Source organism: Thermobia domestica, chromosome 9 (assembly GCF_964235325.1).
Source record: "Thermobia domestica chromosome 9, izTheDome1.hap1.1, whole genome shotgun sequence".
NCBI lineage: Eukaryota > Metazoa > Arthropoda > Insecta > Zygentoma > Lepismatidae > Thermobia > Thermobia domestica.
In genome coordinates, this window is record NC_137462.1 from 45,266,608 (window position 1) to 45,284,523 (window position 17,916).

The following is a 17,916-nucleotide window of genomic DNA, read 5'->3' on the forward strand; positions in this document are numbered from 1 at the left end:
ATTGTTACTGTTAAGTTGAACATTTTCTGGATCCAAAGATTTTCAACTGAAACAGGGTTCTTCGCCGATTGTACATGAGTTAAAGTGAGTTTGGAAACGAAGAATTGAGGAGTTCTTCATTTTTGTACGCGTTTATATTTGTTGATTATTGTACAATGTAGTTATTCCCAACAAAACGGGGAAATTCTATTTTTTTTTTTTTTAACCTCTGTTACCTTTGGAAATTTAAATACCATTGTTCCGGATATTGTGAGCTCACTTCATAAAATTTAACACTAGAGGCGGAACCAGAAGGTAAAAACTGGGGGGAGGGCAACCAGAGCCAGATTATGATTGGTATATCGTGAGTTTACTATAAGCAATCAAGAATATATGAATAATAGCTTCAATTATTTTGTCACTCAAAAAAATTGGCCCCTTGGCCCCGGCCTAGATCCGCCACTGTTTAACACTTTCGTTTACTAACATTTGAACGAGTACCTACACTAAAGAAGTTGCCAAGTTGGAAAATTAATATCCGAACTCTGTTAAAAAAAAAAAAAAAAAGTAATTTTAATATTATCTAATACTGAATATTACGAAATAACGTTCGTCACTGCGTAAGTAAATGTTGTAAATATCACGGTATATAGTCAGGGTTCCCACGGATCTGGAAAATCTGGAAAAGTTACGGAATTCAGCTTACTCGTAAAAAGTTCTAGTTGAAATAGCTAAAAAAGTCAGGGGATAAGTACTGATCCTTACTTCCGAGAACTCATCTCTCTTTTTTCCTTACCGGGCTGTTTGGTTGGAGATATTTTATAAAATAAGTTAGTTTGTTTTGCAGACTTTGTGTACCTACACAAGCACTATATACATGTATCTGCATAATAGATGAGGAACTCCTTGGGCGGGAAATTTTTTTTTTTTAAAAAAAAAAAGATTAAATATAGACCTCGAAAATCTGGAAAAAGTGAGGGACTCGCCAAATAAGTGGGAACTTGGTAGAGAAGTCTTAATATCTAATGCTCTGAAATTTTGAATGCAAACTGCGGAAAGACCACCATGAACTATCTATGATTGTTTTTCGATTTTTATAAATTAGAAACTGGGATAAGAGCAGCGGCGCAAATCTGTCTTCAACATTAAAGGGGGTGTTATACCGTTCCCATATATATATAGATGTTCAGAATATTTATGAAGTTGAAAAACAATGTTGTGGAGGATCAGGGGAACAGAATTTTCTTCAGCATTAGGAGGCGGTCAAATTTGAGGCTTATTTTGGGAGACATCAATTTCATCTAATTTTTCTTTGTGGCAGTCGGACACAAATCATCACATTTCTCCCCAAAAGAACACACATTTCAAATCAAATTATTGGAAGGACAGTCCCCCAGTTCCAAGATTGGAGATGACATGTCCCCCTCATCCCCTGGTATTTACGCCCGTGGATAAGATAATCGAAAACTAGGCCTGTTCTTGCATATGCTATTCCTTCCTGCAAGAATTGCAGGTATTCCTCTCTGTTGTTCGCTTGACTGTTATCCATAATGGTTTGAAATTGCTAAAAATAAGAAGGGTTAAATTTATGGGAAACTGATTTATTGAATTATTTTAGTATATATTGTAAAACATTTTTCGTTATTGAGTTTGCATTGCTATCCACTTCAATGGTGAAATGGTTCAGCTTCATATCGTTTTAATTAATATGGAATTTTTAAAGGGCCGTAAAATTTTCAGATTGAGTTACGTACAAATTTTAGTGTATTAAATGACTTGATAATGAATTCATAAGACCGTATCATATTGTTTTTTTTTTTTTTTCTTTCTTCATAAAATGAAGTGTTTTGTGGGTCTCAGTATTCAAGATATTTCTGCTACATACATTTGGATTGCCATTGTTCGCGGTTTGCATTTATTTGTGTTCTATCCGAAAATATAGAGTGGGTGAACAAGGTTTTGGGGCGGTAGGTGTTATAAGATGTGTGAAACAAAAGAACCTTCTCATTACTTGTGGGGGTAGTTTGATGCAGCACCAACAGATGTCGGTGGCTGTTCGCCAAAAAGGGCAAATCGATTTTTCTGCGGCGAGACCACGGGATCGCTTACATAGAGGAGTTTGATGTCTGCGGGGAGCAGTTAGGAAGATACGCTCCCCTTCCTTCTCCCGCAAGTTGCTCTGTATGAGTTCTGTATCTCCCAGAAGTGCCAACCTTTTCGTGTGTTAGCTAGATCAATATTTTTTTTTTCTTTTTTAAAAAAAAACTTTTTTGGCTTGGGTGATCATAGCAAACATGACAAAATGTGGGTCTCCTCTCTTTTTGTGGGCAAACAGTACATGAAAATAACTGTGTTGTGACAGTTTACAAGAAAACAATTTATTTTCTTTCATTGAATTAACTACAAGTTAATTATGTGACTACCAGTAAATAAAGGGTGACTAAGACACAAGACAGGATGTGCCCATAAGATCGAAGAACTTGGTGAAGGTGGCACTTCACATTAGTATAGTCCACAAGACAAGAAATCAAATTGTTTCGCGTCGATTCTCAAAAAGCTTGTCTCGTCTCAAAAAATTCTCGTTTCGTTTTGTAAATTTATCAGATATACAATATTTATGTCCTGATTATTTTTTTAATTTCATTTAGAAGCTATCAAAATCCTCCCGCGTCACGAGGAGTCCATGAAGGTTATGTTATACTAACATTTAAACCATATTCATTATTGGAGTATAATGTGTAATGACTTGAGTATCTTTAAAAATTGATAAATACTTTTCATTGTGTTCGTACAGCCACTTTATAGCAGTTGATAGTTTTTTATATTATGAGCACCAAAACAGTGTTCGGAATCTTAAGTCTTGGGTGAACCAGGGTTTCGCTCTAGCTCTTATTAAATATCGTCACGAAAACGAGGCGAGAATTGTCGTGTTTCTTTAATAATGTACTTCTCAAATCATTTTCGAGACTAGACGAGATATTTTTCGTCTTGTGTGCAACGCTGCTTTATATATTTGCAATGAAAAATGATTGAATTGTTCCGAAATGTGAATGTGGAGAAGAATGGAGAGACTGGGCTGAACGTAGAAATAGTGTGAGAGAGAAAATAATTTTTAGATGTAATAATAAAGAGGAAGAGAAGCTGGTAGAGACATTAATTGAGAAAGAACTCTGAGGAGAAAGGGTTTAAGATGATATGGTGGAAGGAAATAAGAGGTGGCGTTCCAAAATCTCCAGGTGCTGGACAGTATTAAATCAGAAAATTCGTACGTGAAGACGAAGAGGTTCGCTGAATAAAATAGTGCATTATTAAACTTCCAAGCTATGCTACGTATAAATGCGTAAGTTTTGTAGGACCGCTATGTTCATGTATCGAGGTATCAGAGCAAAAACGGTAAAGCAGATCAAGAAGCTGTTGCAATCGATTCAGCATTCCAAGAGTAGACTTCGTCTTCTAGTTAACCTGTTTTTCAAACCGGCAGTGGTTGAAATTAGCCATTTCCGGTTTCAGTGTTTATCGCCATAGGACAGAAACACTAATTGCGACAGTAATTTTTTGCAATGGTTTCAGTATTTGAAGGGAACATATAGTCACCACCTGCAACACTCTACCGAAACCGGATATGGTTGAAATTTACTGGTATTTTCGGTTTCAATACTGATTACCATAGAACAAAAACGGTAAATAATATCGAGAAGCGTTTCTCAATTGATTCAGCGTCTAAAGAATAGGTTCCGTCTTTTCTGTTGACCCTCTATTAAACCGGAAGTGGTAGAAGTCAATTTCTGTTTTCATTGGTCATGGCTGTAGAACAGAAACGCTAATAGAGACAAGGGTTCTTTTTAATCGGTTCAGCGTCTCAAGAAAACATACCATAGCCCCCTGCAACACCCTACCGAAACCGGAAATGGTTCAAATTTGCTACTACCCAATTCCAATATTGACTTCCGTAGAGCAAGATCGGTGACATATCGAGAAGCGTTTTTTTTTTTTTTTCCATCATACAGTTCAGGGTCCCAAGAACAGGTTCCAGATATTCCGTTAACTCTGTTGTAATCGGAAATGCCAGTTTTAACGTTGCCAGTTTTAACGTTAATCGCCATAGAACGGTAATAGATAGTGACAAACGGATTTAAGCAATCCATGTAGCGTCTCAAAAGTACATACTATTACCATCTGCAATACTCTACCAAAACGGGAAATGCTTGAAATCGACCAGTACTTCCGATTTTGATATTTATTTTCCTAGAGCAAAAATGGTAAAGGATATCAGAAAACGGTTTGTGACATAGGTTTAGTGCCCTAAAAATGAGTTTTGTCTTGTGTATCTGTTGAAACCGGATATGATGAAAATTGCGTTTTTTCCGTTACAACACTTATCATACAATGGATAAAACGGATACATCTCGCGATAAGCAGATTTTTGTTATGGGTTCAGTAGCAAGAATATGTTTCGTTTCTGATTTTATTCTTTTTACTGCAGTTCTCTTTTAATGTTAAGAGTCTTCATCCCGGCCAAATTAAAATACCGCTAATTTTACAGTAATTATGTGATGCCTTCAAATAGATAAAAGATAATTGAAATATGGAACAAGAGCGCCCTAGACAATATTATTTTGCGTGAGGTACCGTTATCACAAGTCACCTAGTGGCTTTCCGTTTTCAGCTGTTTAGAAACGCGAAAATAAATGCCGATTTTCAAAATGGCTCGAAATCGAAAGCAGATAAGTGAGTCGTGATAACGGTTTCTCATGTAAAATAATATTGTCTAGGGCGCTCTTGTTCCGCATTTCGATTATCTTTTATCTATTTGAAGATATCACATAATCACTGTAAAATTAGCAGTATTTTAATTTCGCCGGGATGAAGACTCTTAATCCTCAAAAACAGTAAGAGAAAGCAGCAAGTGATGGTTTTCAGAGTCCCAGAGCAGAAGAGGCTCTTTGATCTTATTTCTCTATTGTAACCAGTAATTATAGATGTAATACTTCAAGTTTGAATATTGATAGTATTGCATTCACACAGTTTGTAAGTCTACCGTAGTTTCACACTGTGGTACGTAGATCGCATTGTTAGTCATGTTTCATAGGAACGCATTGGTTTGAAGGGAATTGATGAAATGCAGCTGCCATCGGCTAATATTAACTAAAGAAAGATTATTATTTTTATTACTGCTTCTTAGAAAGAAACAAAATGATTCCATATGCAAACAATCATGTAAACAGTTGTTTCACTTGTATAAGAAGCAAAGCAAAGTATGGATTATGATAGAAAGTGAGGTTGTTACATTGCTTCTTAATGTTTGCTGAGAACTCGTGTACCGAGAGACTATTGATCAATAGTCTTGTAATTAACACATGAGTGACACAAGTAGTTACGATAATTAGCGTGCATTATCGTGCTTAATCAAAGCATGACGAACAGCTGCCGCTTGACATTGAGTGAAGTCCACGGTTACTTATTGCTTGTTAGTTAATTGTATTCAGACGCTGAGCTGCGTATTATTTGCTTATGATGATTAGCTTTTGTACAAACTAAACTGAGATATTATATAAAGTACGTACATATAAAGTGTTTTAGTAATATATTATGACGAAAGTTTGGAGTGAATTTTCGGATATGTCTATAAAGAAAAATAGAAGTTAAGCCATGTCTGGGAGTGCTTAGCGTCTGAGGTATTAGTTTTCTTTTTCAACTCCCCCTAATACGATATTAAATCGTTGATTCTTTAAAGAAGGCATTGTGTAATTATCCTGTCAGTGGTTCTTTGCCTTCTTTCTCTGGTGCCCCCTTTGTAAACCCTGCATATTTTACGTTCCCCCTCTTACCCATAACAAATTGCCACATATGTAGTGTCTGTAAAGATTGTCAAGTCAAATCGATGCTTTATTCATACTTTCACGGTTTATAGTAGAATTTTGCTAATCTGGCTCCTCGGCTTCTCAGTAATCCGGTCCCAACATCTGGCGTTCTGCCGCATAACGTTGCAACAATCTATCAACGATTATATTTGTTTTGTTCATACTGTAGTAGCTGAAAAAAAAATATATATATACAGCACTATTGTGGCTTCAGTTTATTGTTGTTTGCAAAGCGGTTGCGTGATAAGATGCCGCTGTCGAGCATCTTCATTGCTTCAGCTGAAAATTTGAGACATGCTTCATGGTGAGTGATCATCTACGTACAATCTCAAACATTAAGTTACTATTTTTTTTTCTGTGATAATCTATATAACCTTATATTTAATAAATTGTGGATCTACTGTATGTCAGTAATTCGGCACTTCCGTTAATCCAGTTAAGCCCTCTATGGAAGAGATGGCCGGATTAGCGAGAATCTGTTGTATTTCTGTGAGTCACCTACGCCGCCTTTGCTTGCTCTTCATCTCCCCTCCCCAGTTTTAGAACTACTGCTCTAACTATCAGGGTTGGCAAAAACCATGGTTTTTATTTAAAAAAAAAAAAAAAAAAACTTTTTTGGGTTTAAACCAGGTTTTTATGGTTTAAATAATTTGCTCTATATATTCATATCATATATGGACAGAAATAAGTTTGTTTCGCCTTGATGTTATTATGCAACAACCGGGTTATGCTGGAAGGGGTCACATAAGCTTAAAGCGGAATAAAAACCGCTTCTCGAGTTACATCCGAGAGAAATTGGCCTTCATTTGAACTCGGAAAAGGGACTAATTGGCCACAAATGCGATACGTCTGCCGACTCACTCACGAAGGAATCCTGATTAAAAAAAAAAAAAAAAAAAAAAAAAAAAAAAAAAAAAAAAAAACGTTGTATTGATCTTTACATGCTTCTTAATATAATTGTCAAGAATCATTTCAGAAGGACAAAAAGATAAACAGTTGCACAAGTGAAACCATTACACAGAATTACATATGAACAATTTCAAAGTACTACGGAGTACAGAAGAACTAATTTAGTTCAAGTTAGTTAACAACGACTTTTATTGGTCCAAATTAAAGAAATACACCGACTTAATCTGCATATCAATAAGAAAAGTGAATAAAGATACGAATTATTTGAGTCCATTTTGGCTCAGACTCATTTATACATGAATAGTTGCCAAAGATACTTATTTCACTAAATGCCTCTTGTGGGGTCTGTATGACCCCCCCACAAAAAGTACGGCATTTTCGATGTATTTTATCAGTAGTAAACATTGAAACGAAACAATATTTAGAATTTTTCTTCGATTGCAATCACATGACAATAATAACAAGTACAAAAAATCACAAAATAAACATTTATAAACTTATAAAAAAAAGTTGCTGTTGTAGTATAATCTTTTTGAGTAATGAATGGGGATTTAGGTCTGAATATAATACGAATAATATACGGGAGTGAAACGTGATAACCCACAAATGTGTTCATCAAGATTTTACAAACACTTACACTTTTACGAACATTTTTTTGTTTTTTGGTATAAACCATGGTTTAAACCACCTTGGTTTAAACCAGCCAACCCTGCTAACTATTATATCGAAACGTTACATTTGTTACACGTTTCTCATACATTCTTATAGACGAGAAATACACACACACACACACACACACACACACACACACACATATATATATATGTATATATATATATATAATCGAAGAAAACATATTTCGTAATGGTAGCGTTAAATTTTGAATAATTTTCATTTATCGCTCTCCTATCGGATTTAAATTTTTGCATGTGTTCGCAAAATAATGTCGTTTGCTGATAAGAAAAGATGTTTCAAACATCCTATTTGTAATACGAAAATATATCGGTTTGTAGTGGTGCTAATTCATAATAGTACACAGTCAGGACAATAGGTGTAGCTACCGTGCATGCCTCCTTGATATCAATAGATGTCACTAGCGTGCAGACAGCTTGTACATTTAAAACTATTTTGACGATTTAACTGCAGCTTAAAAATTGGATTGTTTTTTTATTTATAATTTTGTAATGATGATATTGAATATGAATGGAACGTGCTATGCAGTTTATTAGTAGAACAAGTAAAGAATTTGAACTTGTAGTTAAACTCGATTTTAACCTGTAGTAAACAGAGCGTCGATGGTCAAAATAAAAAATAAAATGGAATATAATGGTATACTCTTCGAGGTCGCTTCTGGCAATAGAGCCAGCCGAAATTTGACAATATGGTAATGTCGAGATAAACGTTGAATCAATTGCAGCATTCCTGTACGAATTCATTAAACAGTTACATCGATTCTCGCCAGATGACAGTTACATCTAGTGGACGTTGATACTAACCCTATCTATTAATATGATACAAGTTACATCCTGCTGCAAGAGAAGTCACATCTTTAGGAATTTGTGTTCCTTTGTTAGCAAGGAAGTTGTGTTTATTTCTGTTCATTTACATAATTTGTACTGATTCCGTTAAATGGGGCAATTACCAATCTCTTGGCTAAGAAGGAACTGTATCATGACGGATGTGATAGAGGGTATGGTGTCAGGAAAGAGGGAGGGGACGAAGGAGACTACAATTAATGGACGATATCAAAACAGAAAAATCGTACAGAAGACCGTGGAGAATGGAAGCTTCTCAGCTGCGGCAAGTGACCTGCCAATAATGGCAGAATACCTGTGATGATGACCACCTTTAACTCAGGAGCGTCATTTCAGATTTTGCTTGGGGGGGGGGGGGCAAGACCCCTTGATATAAGTAAAATTACACTTTTTCATCGATTTACTAATATTCTATTGATAATATCTATATAAATCTGAAACTCGGGGGGTGCAATTGCCTCTCCCTGCCTCCCCTAAATGACGTCCCTACTTTAACTGCCATCTGGAAAAAAATCGATGTAACTATTTAATAGATTCATAACTTAACGCTATGATCAAGCATTTACCTTCGGCATTGCCGTATCGTCAATTTTCTAATCCGAAGATGAATGACCCCGGAGGTTATCCATTTTGTAGCATTTTTACTCGAGTTTGACCTGTGAAATAATTTCCTGTGGTCCTTGGGTGAAATTTTATATATATATATATATATATATATATATATATATATATATATATATATATATATACACTCGATAAGTTATCATGTCTCTTGGGTTTTTACACTGTTATCTCATAGTCTATACAGATACAGACAAAGTCGTCCTATGGGACTTCCCATACTGATGCATGGCACAATTTAGAAATCGAAACTAATACATTGCTATTAACGCTTGCAAGGCAACAATATTTTATTGTATACTAAAAGATAGCACAATCTGGATTACATGTAAGGACGCGTGAGCAGACCTCCGTTCTGTTGAGACTTTTTGTAACTCTTTTCTATTTAACTCCACCGTATCAGTTACAACGTTAAGCTCTTAGGTAGAGACCAAATTCTTGTAGTATATTGTTTTAGAAGGGTCCATAGAAATGATACTAAAATATACTAGAAGTTCACTAATACACATATAACTTCTCAAGGGTTGTTTCACATAAAAGGTTGAAAACCACTGCTGCCGGAATAATACATATAGTGGTAGTGTGTACAGTACTACTCCCGAAGAGAAAACTGATTATTGTCCTAAGAGACGGTTGGGGGAAAACAGTCACATTCATTTGACATTTAGCGCGTTGAAATAAATGTTAACATCTCGTGTTTTCCCCCGCTTGCGTCATCCACGTAACGTCTTTTATTTATTATTACCCCTGCGACACAGAAAAGCGCTGATGATTTTTAGAATCGGTAGGGGCATCTGGTGAGAGATACTGTTATGAACAGAACACAATCGCCGAGTTAACAGCGCACAATTAACTGCTGCACGGGGGAGTTTCATTCGCCGGCGAAACATCCATTCCGAGTAATTAATGGAGGGATAATTGCCAATCCGGACGACGGCACTACAAACTTAATAGAGGTATTAAATCCTCGTGCGGCACCGACGGAGCTTGCGAGTCGGCGGCCCCCGGGAAACAAAAGAGATGAAAGGAGAGGGAGATTGTATAACTGAGTTTGTGTCGTTTCCTGACGAGGCAAGGAGAAGGGAGGGGGAGATGAGTAGCTGAGGAGTGATAACGACGCCGTGCGGCCTTATGCCAATGTTTCCACACAGTAATGTTGTTCTTTTTTTTTTTTTTTTATTTCCAGTGTTCCCATCTGTGCAGTTGTCAATATTCCCAAGAGGAACACATACGAAGGGAAATTGCAGCTGTAGAAAGCCATTCATTTCATGTTAGGAAACAAAACATGCTGATCATCAATTTGTATCGTTTTCTTGCAACATAATCGGTAAAGGGTTTTAAAATTTATGAAACCTAAAGGTTGACAAGCTAATGGTAGTGAAATTAATGCTGTAGCTCCAGTGTTGTTCAACCATAATACAGTAAAACCTGTCTTGAACGGACCCTTTATTAAACGGAAAACTGTCTTAAACGGAAATATTTCACGGTCCCATGAATTTTGGAGAACAAAACGTGTAAAACTCCCTTCATTAAGCGGAAACTGTGTTACGCGGACAACGGAAAGAAAAATAAACATTTAACGGAAATTTCTGAGTTCCGGACTACAGCGTTTAGAAGATGTTTAGACATTCTGTGAGACATATACATTACACTGTCTGCGATAAAATGTTCTTTTGTTAAATATTTCTGGACAGTGTTGACTTTCCTCAACCACTACTCATATTCACGCCCAAAAATTGTCCTTAATCCCCGCAACTTAATCAAGAATCATACGGAATGTCGGAAAGAAGAAAACGAGATAGAGGAAGAAGAGGAATACGATACCGAGTCTCAAGAAGAGTGTAGAATAAATACATATCAAGATTCTCTCAGAAGTTTAAAGGAACTGCAAAAATTTGCCATACGAAGAAATGATTCTGATTCATTTAGTATAATTTCTCAGGCTAAATTTATGCGGAAAGTCAAGCAGCCAAGCAGCAATGTACACAGAAAACCCTGCTTGGCTATCAGAAACATAAAGAAAACGTGTGCATAGAGTATTTTGTATTCATGTTAATTTTTTTTTTTGTGTATTTATTCGTAGAAGAAAGAAGTACTGTAATCGAACAATGTGCGTACAGCAATATATTTCCTCAGTATGCCCCTTTATAAGCATGTTTTTTTTTTTCTTTTTTAAAAAAAGAAAGGAAAGGTCTACCTCCACTAAGCGGAAACCTGACTTTAACGGAAATTTTTGCAAGTCCCGCTCGATTCCGCTAAAGACAGGTTTCACTGTACTTCAGATGTTACTATGTTTTAAAGCTTTTTCCCTCTCCTTAATCCGCAGTTTTAACGTCGCATAGTTATGCTGTGTACGGTAAAGGTTTGAGTGTTCATGTTCTACGTCCTTATTCAACACATAGGTTATGAAAAAGAGAATTTACTACTAACGTGAACTTTGAACTTGAGCGGGGGTTTGTATTTGGCGCTGTTGTGGGTGCACAGACCATCATGTAAGAGCAGACCTCACTGTATAGGTAGTGTTGCCAATGAGACGAGACGAGAAATATAGTCTCGTAAATTTTTGGAAAAGTCTCGTTTCGATTTTCGAGAAATTCTTTATCGTCTTGGATTTTTTCTACGTTTCGTTTTAAGCAAAACATTATGCAATGACTTTTCTTTTAAGTTCGTCTAGAAGTGGTTAGAATTTTTCCATGTCACGAGAGGCTTGTTGATATAAATTATTTAAACCATATTTATTAATGGAAAATGTTCAAGGCTCTTCATTATGTTCGTACAATCACCATCTGTTCATATTTTTTGTACAAGGCGTGTTCGGAAAGTAAGTACCGTTTTAAAAGAACAATTACTAAAACAGGTTTGTCCAAGCCAAATTTATTTTTATTTATGAAAGAGGACACAAACTATTTTTCGACATAATTTTCACCAATGTTCAAACACTTCTCAAAGCGGGTGACCAACTTGTCCAAAACTTCCTCAACGAAACATTCCGCCAGTGTCCGGCAAGTACAGCTCACAGATGACGAGAACAACCCTAAAACAGGGATAGCGGGGAAAGATCAACGACACGGTCAAGTCCATTTTCGGTTTTTGAGGTGTTGTCTATACTTAAATCTCGTCTGCCACTCCGGGTAAACTTATATGTGTGCTATTCCGTGGTGTCATTTGAAACCCCCGTGCGAAAAGTGGGCGAGTTCATACCTACGTCACACTACTTCTGCTAGGGTTCTTCTCGTAATCTGTGAGCTATACACACCGTTTCGTTTGAACGCCACCGCAGTGCTAATGCCGGCAGTAGTAAGCGTTCTTCCTTCTAACTTGAATCCGGTGACCACTCCAAATTCCTACTGTGGTTTCTCAAGATTTTTCCTCAGTTGCACCAAACAAATCGTGGGATGGTACGTTTATATATCGCCCTAGGCAATAGTGTTGTTGTTATTGTTCGTTGCTGATGATTCCAGTATGAATTGGCTTCCCAAAAAATAAAAGTTTACTTAATAAATAATTTGTTGTAGCCCATGGCTGACTGACTGTCGCAAATCGTTTTTCTGTAATTGCTCTTATAACCAGTGCCATCTATACAATACCTGTATGAAATAATTGAATCTCTTGCGCATACCTATCTAAATAGCTGAGTTTCTAGGTTAACTGTAATTGCACAAAAGTTTTCTACCTAAGATGCATGAAATAAGTTCGGGATGTCCCATAAACTGTCACCGTCGCATTTGCGCTAGAGGAAATGTGACGGTGCATATACCTTAGTTTCGCAGATGGCGCGTGGAGTGGTGAGGTGGTATCCAATATTATTTTTAAATAAGAATCAAGGTTTATAAATGTTTCCTATTATAAAATTATTGGTACCGTATACAGACTGTACAGGTTCAATAGTGTAGGTAGAACACTTATCACGATATCCAGCCGTCCATTGCACTTAACTAAAAACTGAGTCTACAATTCTCGTCGCACTCGTGTTTCACTCCATGCTGTGCGGTACTTCATCTTCTCAGAGCCTGATCTCCGGTGCCCTTCGGTACGGGTTCCGACCCGCTGCTGCTGCCGCTGTTGCTGTTATCCTCTCGGGTCCCACTTGAAGAAGAAAGCTCTCCTAGGTCCACGTCTCATATAGCCTCGCTGCTGAAAGGGACGCTAAACTAAAAAATCAAATCAAATCAATCTCTCTGATGTATAAAGCCCCCTTGGCCGGATCCTGCGCTGCCACCTGCTGGGAAAACTGGGAACCATCCAAAGACGTTTCAGAAAACATGGGACGATGTGGTGGCGCTGACTACCACAAAACCTGGGTTTACTTATTCTCCGTTAATTTGAGGGTCTCATATTTTGAGCTAAGTAAGCTCGATTGGATGTCTAGGCGGAGGGAAAGCAACTCAAAAATATTAATAGCAAACGGGGTCGAGTAATTTAAAGAACTGGATGAAAAGGATAGTTGCAATATTGTTATAATTCTTATCTGTGAATTAAATTGAGTTTTTAAAAACTGTGGCATCTGTGGTGTGAATGAGGAATTGCCCTGAAAATGGTAAGTGTGTGCTCCCGATGAATCTTTTTCCTTCAACCTTCAGAAAATTATCTGAAACTATTGATTTTTGCAAGACTCACTGCCACCTTCTCATTTTAGGTAGTGTATATTTACAACGAAGAGGGGGGTGCACGTGCACCTTTGTACCCCCCCTAAATCCGGCCCTGATGACCGCCATGTTTATGACTTTGCCATACCTGTGACAGGCGTCGTAATTAATTTTTGCCGTACCGTAGTATGGCACCGATGATGGATTTTCCTGGGTCGTAAGGTTCCTACGAATTGGTTCTTTCATCTTGGCGAAGAGATCGTAAGCACACAGATTCATAGTCAGGGAATACAGCAGATATTTTGAGTACCTTTCATCGCCAGTTACGCGAAAGATCGTGCACAGCGTTAGTTGTGTATTAAATGACATTTCCTATGCAAGGTGATAGGTATCGTTGTCAGCAAGCGCTATCGCTTTCAGTACACTGTAGCAACCATCTGTCCTTAGGGTACAGGATGATGTGAGATTAAACCGCATTCAATTTTCGCTTCAGGCATAGTTCATAGGAGCGACAGCAAATTTCGTTTCTAGTGTCGATCCGTCCAAGAAATTTGTCATCTTTTCTTTAGTGGCGGTTTAACAGGTTCTGAGCAATTGCATAGCATTGGCATTTTTGCAACTTATTCATTTGATGGGATGCACCACACTACATATTTGTGAAACCCTGAATGTTATTCAGGATGTGGAGCACAGTTTTGTGGAATGCAACTACGTTTGCGGCTAACTCAGGTGCAGTCCACTGGCGATCCACTTCACGCAAGGAAGAAGAAAGCTGAATTGTGTGCTTGGCAGTTTGGGTCTATCCTGAACGGGGCTTTCTGCACATCATCCCTGTCATCCCGAAACACTCGTCGCATGTTTGTTCAATCTGGATCGCTTCATCACCACATAATTCACACGGTCCCCAAAAAACTGTCTTGTGCACTCCGACCACGTGCCACTTCAGTTTTGATCAACGTACCTTGTTACATTTCCGTTGCAGCCTTTAAATCTCCGGCTGTACTTCATGGCACTGGAGTGCAGTATTTGACTGAATGAGACACAATCATGAGCGCATTCACGGGGTATCCATCGGGGCCGGACCTCCCCAAAACTTCCTAACTCAACATACATTTGTACACTTCTTACTAAAGCTATACTTGATTAACAGGTAAATGATTGATGTAGAATGAACGTTTGATTTTACATTTCATCTGAAAGTTTTTCGATTGCATCTGTAACCAGTTTTCCACCACATCAATGACATTTAAATTTCTTAACTTCTGGTAATGATGGGTGTTCGCAGCCTTCCAAACCATGCTCGCATCTTACTTTTCCGGTTCGGGATGATGTCGGAAACCCAAGTTCCTCAGTCGTTGAAGTCGATTGCCTGCCGGATTTTTCATCGTCACATAAAGAAGTTCTTCTCTTTTTGAAACCGCGCTATCCATACGTTGATCTTTCTTTGCGATAAACAGCTATCACCGTACTGTACTTGCATTCGACGAATAATGTCCGCAGGTTTCACACCTTCCGCATACGAAAAGCGAATCACTGCTCTCATTTCCTCCTTGGTTCAGATCGCCAATAGAGCTGCCATGTTTAACGGTCTGCTACACTCCAAAGACTAGTGCAGGAATATGAACGACACGTTGTCTCGAAGTGTTGCCAACTACACTCACTCAGCGCTGGTTATTAGCAGTGCTGCCAATCCGTGGAAAGAGGAATTGCAAATATGCCTTTACTTTTTGAATTCCCCTCGTAGTATTGGACACCCCCTGCCATTAAAAATTCTAGGTGCACGCCTGGGCACAACTGCTACTTGCAACATTTGCTAGTCTAACCTTCCGTTATAAGGAGTAACACAATACGAGAAACACTCGACGAGAGAATCAAGAACACATATGTTGATACGAAATTAGCACTACTTGTGTATGATGCGCATGGTTGTTTTTCTCTTGAAAATGGTGACAAAAACATGCGTATCACATACTGCAGAATACGATACTTCGTTTCATACAGGCTGGTGGTATCTCGGTAAGGATACTAGCCTCGTTTATATGTATATAATACTGTTCTGAAGAAATGTCCGTTCTTGTTTTTTATTATTATTATTATTATTATTATTATTATTATTATTATTATTATTATTATTTTTACGGAAACGTCAGAATTTAATCTTAATAACATAGTATGCAACACTGAGTAAGGTCACTATAGGGAAGTAAAAAAAAAAAGTTGAAAAAATAGGAAGTAATGTCCATGGTGTTCTCATTCGTCGATAAGAGCTGCCCCGTTTTGAGTACGTCGTAACCGTCGAGAATATGTGGATCGCAAGAGGACCCGACCACATGGACATTTGATGAACGCTATAAATTGTATAATGGCTAGTAGTTGGCGCTCTAGCTACTGAAAGGTAATAAAATTTTACGCACATACACCCAGACATATATATACACAAACACATATATCGTTTCTGGACGCACAAACAGCATGAAATGACTCTCCGTATTTTATATATATAATACATGTGTGTGTGTGTGTGTATTTGTGCAGGTGTTTGTGCGAAAAAAAAATAGTATGAAAGCAATAAAAATGGTAAACATTCTGTCTCTTGTTTCACTATCTGAATCTTTTAAGATTTAATTTCTGTTGTAAAACGGTATTCAAAATGGCATTTTGCTTTTATTGTTCTGCTAGAGGGTCGTTACTAACAAGACTTCGTTTGTGGGGATCTTCATGAGATGTACGTATTTACTTCAGTCTACGAGGTGAAGATTTTCTTTCAACTGCGCCGATTTTATTAATGGAACCATATTCGTTACACCTAATTTTTTTTTTTGTTCTAAAAATATTTTCCTTTCCGAAAATAAAACAGGATTTCATTGTTGTTTATGTCACAGAACTGAGGAAGAGTTTGCGACTAAAATGACAGTCATAGCGTTAATACATAGTAAGCTACAATCCTTATAAAGGAATCCATGTTACTTTTTATTGCGAGATCTTTACAGTATATTGTCAGGAAGAAAATTACTACTCTGCAACATATCTTTGTGATATGCATGATATAATAAATAAACTAGGGTGTCTAATAACTTTGAACATAACGACGTTTATAATAGATTGAGAAGTAAATTTCTTTCCTACTTCTAAACTGAAATTGAACGTTATAGCCGCCAAAGAACTGTTGTTAATGAACTTGCCAAATATCTTTTTATGACTTTTATTATTACTTCGTAATAACTTTTCAATATCCTTATTTCATAACTTTTAATAGTAGGGCTGTGCGATGTTCGGATTTGGAATCCGAAGTCGGCATCGTAAAATATCGAAACCATCGATATATTCTAAATATAAAATATCGAGAAATATCAAAATAATCGAATTCATCCGCCATCTTTCACCATCATCGATTTTTGCATTGAATTTACTGTGATACAAAATAATTTTATTAATAACATTACTTAGTGATGTAAGTGATTGTGACGAAGGCTTCACCTGAAGATATGAAATCTTAATTTAGGTTATGAAAGAAAGAAATATCAAATATCGGGAAATTAATAAGATATCGATCGATATATAGCACACACTGTGGAAGTGTGTTACAACTCAAGAAAATGGAAATTTTGAGTTATCATCGCTCTGAAGGGAATACAGAGAGAGAAGCGAACTCTACCTGGTGGTATTTTTGCACAAACGGAATGAAACAAATTAACTCCTAGATGGTAGAAATGTCTGTATTTCAGGGAACAATTTTAATAGAATAACAAACTTTAAAAGTCATGTTCCTTCAAGTGTGTATTTTCGACTTGTAACAGTCTTTCACCGGCTGTGCGATATATTGATCAGTAATATTTCTAGTATTGATATATGAGTATTTATTATTTGAAAATGATCGATATATCGAATTATCGCACAGCTCGAAGGGTAGGTAGACTGTTCCACTTTCTGGTGTGAATAAAATATTGTTACCCGTGACACGAGAATTGAGGTTTTTCTGTCTCGTCTTGATTCTCGACTCGTTTTGCCAATTTATATACAAAATATATTCCCTGATTTTTACTAAAATTTCATCTAGAAATTATCAATCTTTCTGCGTCACTAGAGGACCACGAAAGATATGAAATAACAACAGTTATATCATATTTATCATTAAAGTTTATTGTATAATGACTTGCATATCTCTAAACATTGACGTTCTTCACTGTGTTTGTACAATCGCTTCTCAATTTATAGTTTTTATACTATGAATAGTGTAACACTAAAACAGTGCTTTAAATCTGAGACTTAACTAGTGTTGCCCACAACATTCGAAAAATTTCTCTTCTCGGCTCGAAAATGAAACGAAAATTGTAACGTTTCTTGTCTCTTCTCGAACTTAAAAAGATACTTCTCGCTTCGTGGGCGACACTAGAATGAAAGAGAAGGAAAAATCCAAGCTTTTCA

The 17,916-nt window shown here is 37.0% G+C and overlaps 1 protein-coding gene across 3 annotated transcripts in view; it reads left to right on the plus strand.

The window, feature by feature from the left end:
• LOC145694628 (uncharacterized) overlaps positions 1–17,916 on the plus strand; it is a 610,937-nt gene that overhangs the window by 317,739 nt on the left and 275,282 nt on the right. The gene's annotated exons all lie outside the window — the stretch shown is intronic.